General features: G+C 56.2%; 1 long non-coding RNA gene across 1 annotated transcript; it reads right to left on the reverse strand.

Annotated features, from left to right (window-relative positions):
• Nucleotides 1-1,347: 1,347 nt before the first annotated feature.
• LOC148221880 (uncharacterized) lies at nt 1,348-6,893 on the reverse strand. Its single transcript, XR_015807186.1, has 3 exons — nt 6,829-6,893; nt 3,733-3,899; nt 1,348-2,932 (listed from the first exon to the last, which is right to left on the reverse strand). It is a non-coding gene; the product is annotated as an uncharacterized LOC148221880 (long non-coding RNA).
• Between the last annotated feature and the right edge of the window lie 2,432 nt (nt 6,894-9,325).

Raw genomic sequence — 9,325 nt, forward strand, 5'->3', positions numbered from 1 at the left:
ATGGCGTTTGCAGGAGCAGAGAGGTTTCCAGCTGCCAGGATGTGTTGGATGCTGAGGCGGGGGGGAAACGTGGTGCCCACAGACCCTGTGAGTGAGTTCCTGGAGCCCAAAATGCTTCTCTTTCTGCGGGGGCGGGTGCACAGCACTGCCCCGACCCTGAAGCAGTGCTGGGGTCACAGCGCTGCTGCGGGGCTGGGATGGGGTCCCCCTCCCACAGCATGCTGGGGTTCACCCCGAGACCCCCCACCCCAGAGCACCGCGAACAGAACAACCCAGCAGGGCACGGCTCCATCCTGCTGCTCCCAGAGGAGCTGTCTGCAATCCCCTTCACCCGCACCCTCCTGTGCCTGCTGCCACCCCAGGCAATAAAACCCAGCGGGAAGCATCTCCCGGGGTGCCGGGAAGCCTGTTGCAGGGTTTTTCCATAGCAGGAATCCCAGCTGAGGAACAAACCGGCTGGAAAAGCCTCGTACGGATTGTGTGTGGCCCAAACTTCCCGGGGCCAGGAGCAGAGCGGGATGAGGGATGCGGGATGCGCTGCACAGCCGCGGCGCTGGACCAGCCTCCGGCACTCTCCGCCTCGCTCCCCCGAGCATCCCTGCGCTGCCGTAAATTGGATTTTCTCCTCCCGCTGGATTTACATCCGTCTGCCCCTATGGATTTACACCCTGTGGCCCCAGTGTGGCGGCCAGGGCGTTTCTCCATCGCGGGCAGGGCTGGGAGGTCTCACCCGAGAGGGGCCCTTGCCCCGCAGCCCCCCGGCTCTGCGTGACCCCCGAGCACCGCAGCTCTCCCGTTAGGGCACAAAAGCGATTTTTGCTCTGGCAAAAGCGTCCCCCGACATCTTGCCAGCGGCGAAGTTGCAATTAACGGGGGGAATTCAGTATCCCACGTCCCCGGCCTGAAGGAGAAGCCCCTGGCCGGCCCCGGCCGCGCCCGGAGGATGCTCGGGGGGCCCGGGAAGATGCTCAGCGGGGCCAGGGCGGGCAGGGGCTCGGGGCAAGGGCTTCCCCCTCTCCTTTCCCCCCGTTCCCTGGCGGTCCCGGCCGAGCACAACAGGTCGCGGCGGTTCTTACCTCTCTCCTCCGCGGCGGCTCTGCGGCACCGGCGCTGGCCCGCCCCGCTCAGCCCCGGCGGCCGCCGGCCCCCGGCCCCGCCATACCGGAGCCTCCGCCGGGAGGGGGCCGGCACCGACTGCGGCGGCGGCGCGGAGCGGGGGCAGCCCCGGCTTTGCCTCCCCACCCCCGGCTCTGCCTCCCGACCCCCGGCTCTGCCTCCCCAACCCCGGGTCTGCCTCCCGCCCGCCCCCCGCTCCTCCCCCGAGCCCCCCCGCCGGTCCCGGGGCCGCGGGAGAGGCTTTCCCGATGCACGCCCATAGCCCGGTCTATAGGCACCGCCTATAGGGACCGCTTATAGGTACCGGCTAGAGGTGCCTTAGAGGGATTTGGGAGGTCCGGAGCTAATTGCAAAGAGAGATTAATTAGGAAGGAAGCCCCGGTAATTTCACTGAGGGCATGAGCTTTTCAGGCAGAGGGTAATTCTTGCCCTGCCAAAGGTTTTGTCTAAGAGGAGCTGATGGAATCAGGATGGATGGGTGGATAGACAGCGGGATGGGTGGATAGACAGCGGGATGGGTGGGTGGGTGGATGGATGGATGGATTGCAGCTCTGGCTAACAGAACACAGAGATCCCCCAGCTTTTTGAGGAAACAGCCAAGAGGGTCTCTATTCCACTCCAAAACCAGGGAATGGAAGCAGAGGAGGAAGGGAACCAGCAACACGGGACAGTGTGAATATCCATCCAGAGAGGACATGTGTCCCCAAGGCGGGTGACCCAGGCAGGGGCCTCGTGGGTGTCCCCACCGCTCCCAGGCTGAGTGAGCTGGCCCAGGCTGCAGGTTCCATCACGGGGATCTGATGCTATCGGGTTTCTCCAGGAGCAGCAAGGCACAGAGGGGGACTCAGCAGGTGCCCCTTCCCAGAGAACTGGGTGAGAGCCCTGGGGGACCATCCCTTGCTGGGCTTTCCCCCTCGGAGTGTGTGAGGATGGAGGCAGAGGGAAGGAGGAGAGGAACCATCCCTGCTCCCGTGGCTGCACCGCACCGAGCTGTGAATTACAATGTCCTCGCAGTCAATAAATGCTGCGTTGTGTAAATCAGCGTGTGGGGATGGGGATGTGCTGCTGCTGCTGCTGCTGCCAGAGGAAATTAGAGACACAACCTCCTGCCCTGCCTCAGCCACCCTTCTGCTGGGAGCGGGGCTGAGGAAAGGGTCTCCTGCAAATTCATCACAGGGAAGAAAACAGGCCAGGTGGAAATTTCCATCTTTTCTCCGTGGCTGAAATAGCCGGAGTTTGGCTCCAAGTGTACCCGACTGCTGTGCCAAGCACGGCCTGGAGCCTGGGCTCAGCCTTCCCTGCTCCCCTCTGAGCTGAGCACCTGCACAGTTCGGCCCTCTGGTGCAAAGGGGGATTTTTTTTGGCTGTTTGCTTTGGCACATTTGTTCATCTCTAATTTCACGGTGTCACTGTAAAATCTCAAAGCACCTCACTCCCCTTGGGGTACATCCCCTTGCTCTACACCAGACTCCATCACCCTCTTCCAGGAACCTTGGAAATGTAAAAAAAAAAAGGGGGGTGAGTGTAGTGGGGGTTCCCTGGCCGTGCCTGCCACCGTTGGCACCCAGACAGTGAGAGTGCTCCACGAAAAGAGCAGGATGAGCTGAAGCATATGTGCACCCGCCTTTTCCTGGCGCTCGCCAGGCAGCATTACTCACCACAGGGATTCCCCCCAGGAGCCGGTTCTCCCCATTCCAAAGCCTCAGGAATAGAACCAGGGGTGGTCCTTTAGAGACAACCAAGCTGAGGGGAGCATCTCAGCTCCCAGTTGGATGTGGTGCTCTCCATGCTGTGGGGAGGTGCAGCAAGCAAACACCTGGTGGCAAAGATCAAGGCCCAGTTTTAGCCTCCTCTCAAAAATCACACGGCCAAGAGATCCCAGGGGACAAGGGGGGTCCCTTTCAACTACTCCAGCTACAGGTGGGACAGAGCCCTGCTGGGATAGCCAAGGAAACTGCTACAGCTTGGAGTGCTACAGGGAGCACAAGGAGATTAATCCATCAGGGTGAACTTCTCTGTGTGCTTTCTCTCTGCTTTCCCCATCCCCAAGGGCACTGTTAGACAAAACAACGCTGTCTCCCCCTCCCAAAATGCCCAAGGTGGCCCCTGAGCATGGGCAGGCTGAGCTGCCTCTGCCTGACAAGGATATGGGTGTCTCATGGGCTACACTCTCCTGGAGTTTCGCTGGGCTCTTCAATTTTTAAGCTGGCCCTGAATAATTCAGCTTCCACATAGTTGGCTCAAGGCTGGTGAGCTCAGATGCTCCTTGGGTTTCTGCTTGACCCACTTTAACAGCCAGGAAAACCAGCCAGGCATGGTGCTCCTGGTCCCAGGCACCCTGGTCCCTGTGGCATGAGGGACATCCCTGACAGCCTGGGACAGCCCCAGCCTGGAGTCTTTCCCCCACATCCAACAGCCTCATCCTTCACCCACACTGCAGATTTTTAGAGGTATTTTTTCATTCTCCCCTTCTCCCTGCTGTCCCATGGCTCCCAGCACGAGTGGGTGCATCCCAACAGTGTTTGCAGGATTACAAGGAGGGATTTGCTTGGCTCCATGAACCAGCCAACACCCTGTGGCCACCTCGCCACGGCTTCTTGCTATGCAGAGCCTCACCTCACTTCCCAGGAGCCTGGATGAACATTGACTAATCCTGCCGGCAGAATAAGAAGCTGCTGATTCATTTGGCTCCGAGATGCTGGATTAGGACGATCTCCAGAAATGTCCTATATTGTTGTTTTTTTCCTTGCCCTTCCAGCCGAGTCAGGTTTTATTATTCATTGCTGTTGCAGAGGGGAGAGGGAGGAGAGACCTTTCAGTTGTCTGCACACCAAAAACCTCAAGCCAAGGCTTTGGGACCACGGGGAAGGGCTGTCCCTTCTGTCCCCATCCCTGTGGGCACAGCCACGAGCCATCCCTTGGTTAAGGAGCTCCTAAACCAAGCTGTGCTCACCCTGCCAGGCGGCCCTGGTTATTCCATGCCCAGTGGGTGCCCCCTCTGCACCAGCTGGGGTGGGGGACACAGGGGAGGGCAAGCAAAGGGATGAAACATCTGCACCCCCCTTCCCACCCCCCCTCACTCAGTGCTCCCGGGAGCGCTGCACATCCATCTTTTCCACTTCACGGGAAGAGGAGGCTGTTCTCAAGCCTGCAATCCCCTCTTGGAAAAGCTCCTTTAAATAGCTTTGCATCCTTTGCCTCCTTCCCCGGGGTCTGCTCCCACCGCTGGCCGAGCGTGTCGTGCCATTGCCAGGAGCATCCTCGGCAGCAGTGGCTTTGTGTGGAGACGGCAGGGATTAATCAGGGATGTTGCCTCTTGGCCAGAGTCACACTTGGGAGATTACTGGGGTCTGCAAGGAGCGGGGAGTAGCCAGGGAATTTGTTCAGTGCAAGTGGAGGGGTTTGTCACAATCCGATTGCAGGCGAACAGAAATCCCCAGCGCTGGCAGGAGCTCAGCACTGGAGGCCGCAGGGATTAACTGGCTTTTCCCCAAGCTTTGCAGCAAGGCTGGGGTGGGAGGAGATGCTCAAACCCCAAAGCTCTGGGTTTGAAACCTCCAGGGAGATGCAGGGGCTGAGCTGAGCATCAGCTTTGGGGCACCCAAGCCTTGTCCCAAGGCCAAGAACCAAATTCTCTCACGTGGATGCCCCAATTCTCCTACAAGGCATTCTCTGCATCCCTGCCACCCTCAACCAACCCTGGGAGAGCTGGAGAAACCCTGGGAGGATACCCATGGCCTTTGCATTCCCCTCGCTCCTCTTTGTTAGAACAGATTTGCATCCATCACTAATTAATCCAAGATGAGCTCCTAATTCAGCTCCTTGATTGCAACTTTGCATAATTGCTGCACGCACAGGCAGAGTGGCAGGACGGGATAAAAAAAGGAGACAATCAGTGGTGGGCGGAGAGGAAACAAGGCCGGGCAGGGCCGGTTCAGCTCCCACTCACCGGGCTATTTACAGACAGGTGGAGAGGTTTTCCTCTGGAAGGAGAAAATGGTGACAGTTACCCTTGGAGGGGGTGTTTTCCTCCCGGGCTGTGCTCACCGAGGGCCTCACCAGCAGCCACAAAACCCTCAGGCAATGGGAAAACCAGGAATTACAGGCCAAGCCTTTCTGCTGTTCCTTTCATCACTGCTGTCCTTCTCCCCAGGCTCCCTTTTCCCAATGTCCCAGCTCTGCCTGTAGGTTTCAGAGTGAACATCCCACCAAGGTGAGCAGGGAAAATACATCCCAGGGCAAATATATCTCTGAGCAAATACATCTCAGGACAAACACACATCCCTGAGCCAAGCTCCAGGCTTCTCCCCCAGTAACCAGGTACCTCACACCCCGTGTCTGCAAAAAAAACTCCTCCAAAACTCAGGGGAAGCAAATCCACTGCACACCCAAGTGAGGCTGGGCAGCATCGTGAGGGTGAACTGACCTCAGCCCTTGGTGGCACAAAAAAAGTGGGAAAATCCCCGCTTTTCCTGCCAGTGATGCCCAAGCCATTCCCACAGGGCTCCAGCACCCACACAGGATCGATTGTACGTGCACAAATCAGCACTGACACTGGCTCAGGGGTTATTTTACCACTTCCCTCTTCCTCCTCCTCTCACATCCCACCCACTGCCATCCCCCTGTCCCAGTGAACACCTCCAGCATCCCAAAATCTGAGCGGCAGGGCAGCAAACAGCAGCGGGCAGGTCAGCCTGGCGCTCCCCATTCATGGCCAGAAAAAAAAAAAAAAAAAAAAGGTACTTTCAGCTCCAGCCTTTTCTCTGGAAAAATGCAGAGGCCCCTTGGCTGGCCCCATGGTGGGGGTGGGAAGGGGCTTGGGCAGCCAGGCTGGCCCCACCACCCCTCTTAATCAGCCGGGGCATGCATGAAGCCTAAAGCTGTGGCGAAGATTTGGGCACTATTGACACACACGGAGCATTAAACGCCTTACGGGGGATTTGCATAAGCTCGGGGAGGGAGGAAGAGCGCGGAGAAAAGTGTCGACAATGGGAAAGTAAATGCATTAAAGTGCTTAGGGGGGAAAAAAAAATCTGATAAAGGAATAAACCAGTTAAGGGAATATATTACTCCTAGCCCCGTTATTCAAATCCTGCCTTATAGGAAATCCTCTTAAAGCGATCACCTGATTGTGTGTTAAATTCCTAATTGAATAATAAAAGAATTATGTATTTCTTCCATAACGGCACAAAGATGGGAGCCCACGAGGATGCTCGGTGAGAGGGGAGCTGGTGGCAGAGGAGATGAGGGGAGAGGGGTCTTGGGGCAGGAGTTGTGATGGGAGATGTGGGAGTTGGGAGGGATGGCTGGGAAAGGGGGAGGCTGCAGGGCTGAGTGCCTGGGGGTAGTGGAGAGATTTGCTGGGACGGGTTTAAGAGTGGGTTTAGGTTTAGGAGGGAGAAAGGCTTGCTGAGAGAAGATCCCAGACTTGGAGCTGCTGGGAGCAGCTACTGCAGCCCCCCAAATCCAAGCAAAGGGAATTTCGGGGGGGCTGCAGCAGCTCCTGGAGCTGCTGGGGAGCAGAGGGGGGACCCATGTCCAGCCCTGGATGCTGCAGGAGAGGCTCAGCCCCTGCTGCTCCCTCCTTTCCCCTGCCAGGACTCTGCACAGCCTCTCCTGGTGCTGCTGCCCTTCCCCCCACTTACATGCTATAAATAAGATGCAAAAAAAGAAGAAGAAGAAAAAAAAGAAAATAAGAAAAGAGCACATCACCTGGTACTCAGGAGGTGAGGGAGAACAGCAGGACTGACATGCACCAAACCCTCAGACTGTGCAAGGAGGTTGGGGGTGGAAAGGGGGGGGAGAAACAAAAGAGCTAAAAATAGCCCAGGGAGCTGCTTTCTTCCCGGAGATCATTTTTTTTCCTACCCAGCTGTTTCATTTAATAAACAGGATTATTTATTTATCTATTTCTCCCTCTCTTTATGTCACTTTTTACTAATTTTTTTTATTCAGTCAATGCCACTTTATCCATCCTCACATCTCCTTTAAATGCCAGGTAAAAACCAAAACAAAACACCCGAAACCAAGGAAAAAAAACCTGAAACCAACGGCTCTGATGCCTCCAGCGATGTCTTGCCTTGCTACAGCTCTTTATAGGTAATTGAATATCCCAGAGTTACACCTGCTAATGCAAACTCTGATATCAGTAAGTGGCAGCAGTGAGGACAGAGGCAGCAGCTGAGAAAACAAAGCAGCAGCGCCCAGCAAGCCCCAGCCAAGCTCCAGGCTGCCAGAGGCTTTTTATTAGGCAGGATTGGGCTGTTGGAGCAAGGCTGAGGTCCAGGGTGAGTGTGGGAGCTGGGAGGAAGCAGGACTGGAGTTATCCTCAGGGAACTGACCTGTCTAAGCCAAGCTTGAGCAGGGCAGGGGGGTTCAAAGCCCCCCAGTTCCCAGGGGAGACCCCCAAGCCCTGGAGCAGCTCGCAGGTTTGCTCACTCACATCTCCAGCAGTGTCCGTACCTCCTCCTCCATCCCGCATCCTCCAGCAGCAGCCAGGGAAATCGGGGATGACAGGAGCAGTTAATTTGAGCCTGCAGAGGCCATCTTCCCGTGCATGTGTTGTTTTGTTTCCAAATAGACTTTGAATAATGAATTTCGGATGCTAAAGAGAAAAAGCTTAGTTCTGACCCCTTGAAATGCAAATTTCCTTTCACCCTGGGAGAGATGAAAGGCTGTTTCCTATCTGAAACGGTAAAAAGGGGTGAGATAACGTCCCTGGCTCTGTCTCCCGGCTTTAATTTCCAAAATAGTTTTTGGATAAGGAGAGGAGAGATGCTCTGCATGATTTCACGGTGCTTGGAGCTCGCAGAGAGCAGGGGGGTCCTCAGGGGACCCGTGGACCAGAGTCCTGTGCCCTGATGGTGCAGAGGGAGAGACACAGCCCAGGCTCTGCATTTCCCTTCACACCAGCCCTGCTCCAGGCTCCAGCCAAGAGCAGAGGTTGTGGGGCCAGGTGAAGCCTAGAGCTTTACCCTCTCCTGACAGAACTCAATTTTTGGGCCCAATTCCAAAAGATGCAGCATCCTTTGCTGAGGAAAACACAGCAGAGCAGTGGCACAACCACACAGCCAAAGCCAGACCCACTCTGCTCTGGCCCCACCACGGTCCCCTGATGCCAGCACGGCTGGATCAAGTTCCAGGCAGGAGCTTGTGGCACACACAGCAGCCAAGCACCCTCTGCTTCCCCCCCAGCAGGTCTGGCTCAGGGGCTGGGTGAAGGCAAACACAGATCAGTATTTTTTCCCTCTCTCATGTTTTGCTCTGGGTCAAGGAGCACAATGCAAGGCAGATGCCCTGAGCACGCATGGAAGGTTCTGCAGGGAGCTGCTGAAGTGGATGAGGGATTTTATGGGAGTAAACAAGGGAAGGAGTGTGGATGCACCGACGGGAAAAGGCTGGGATGCTGCCAGCAAAAGAGTAGGGAAGTTATGGGAGGAAAAAGACTGGGATGGTGCTAGGGAACATGTAGGGATTTTCTGGAGGAGAAAAGGTTGGGATGCTCCCAGGGAAGGAACAGGGATACTCCCAGGAGAGGAAGGACAGAACATGGATATTCCAGGAAAAGAATATTGGGATGGTACCAGAGAAAGGAAGAAAGAACATGGGTGCTCTGGGGACTGGAGGCTGGCATGGTCCCAAGGAAGGGACAGGGGCACTCTGTGGCCCCAGACCCCTGCACGTCCATCCAGCAGCTGCACAACAGCAGAGCACAGCCCCTCACTGCTGGCCCCCAGGAGCCTTCCCATCACCAGCCACAGGCCCAGGCTCCTGGCCCATCCCTCTGCCTGCCCTCCACAGATAAAATAAATTATCAGCCCTGATCCGGAGCTGCTGAGGAGCAGTGGCTGATGGTGTCACCAGCCTCCCTCAAGCAGGGAGGAGGGGACAGCACTGACAAGGGACATGCTGAGAACACCAGGCTGGCACCCAGAAGTGGCTCTGTACCCACCGTGTGGACACGGGGGATCCGTGCCCCTGCATCACTTGATGCTCCCCAGCTCCAGACTACACTTGTGGAGAAACAAGCCCAGGGCCTTCCTTGCTCCTGAAAAACAGTATCCAAAACATCAAAATACTGCCAAAATCCTCTACCTTACTTTGGATTTATCCAGATACAGCAACCTCCAAATCCTTTATTGTAACCTGTAACTTAGTAAAATTTTCTGCTAAAATTCCCAACCCAAAACATAACCCAGTGCTGGAGGAG

Source organism: Sturnus vulgaris, chromosome 16 (genome assembly GCF_052056855.1).
Source record: "Sturnus vulgaris isolate bStuVul1 chromosome 16, bStuVul1.hap1, whole genome shotgun sequence".
NCBI lineage: Eukaryota > Metazoa > Chordata > Aves > Passeriformes > Sturnidae > Sturnus > Sturnus vulgaris.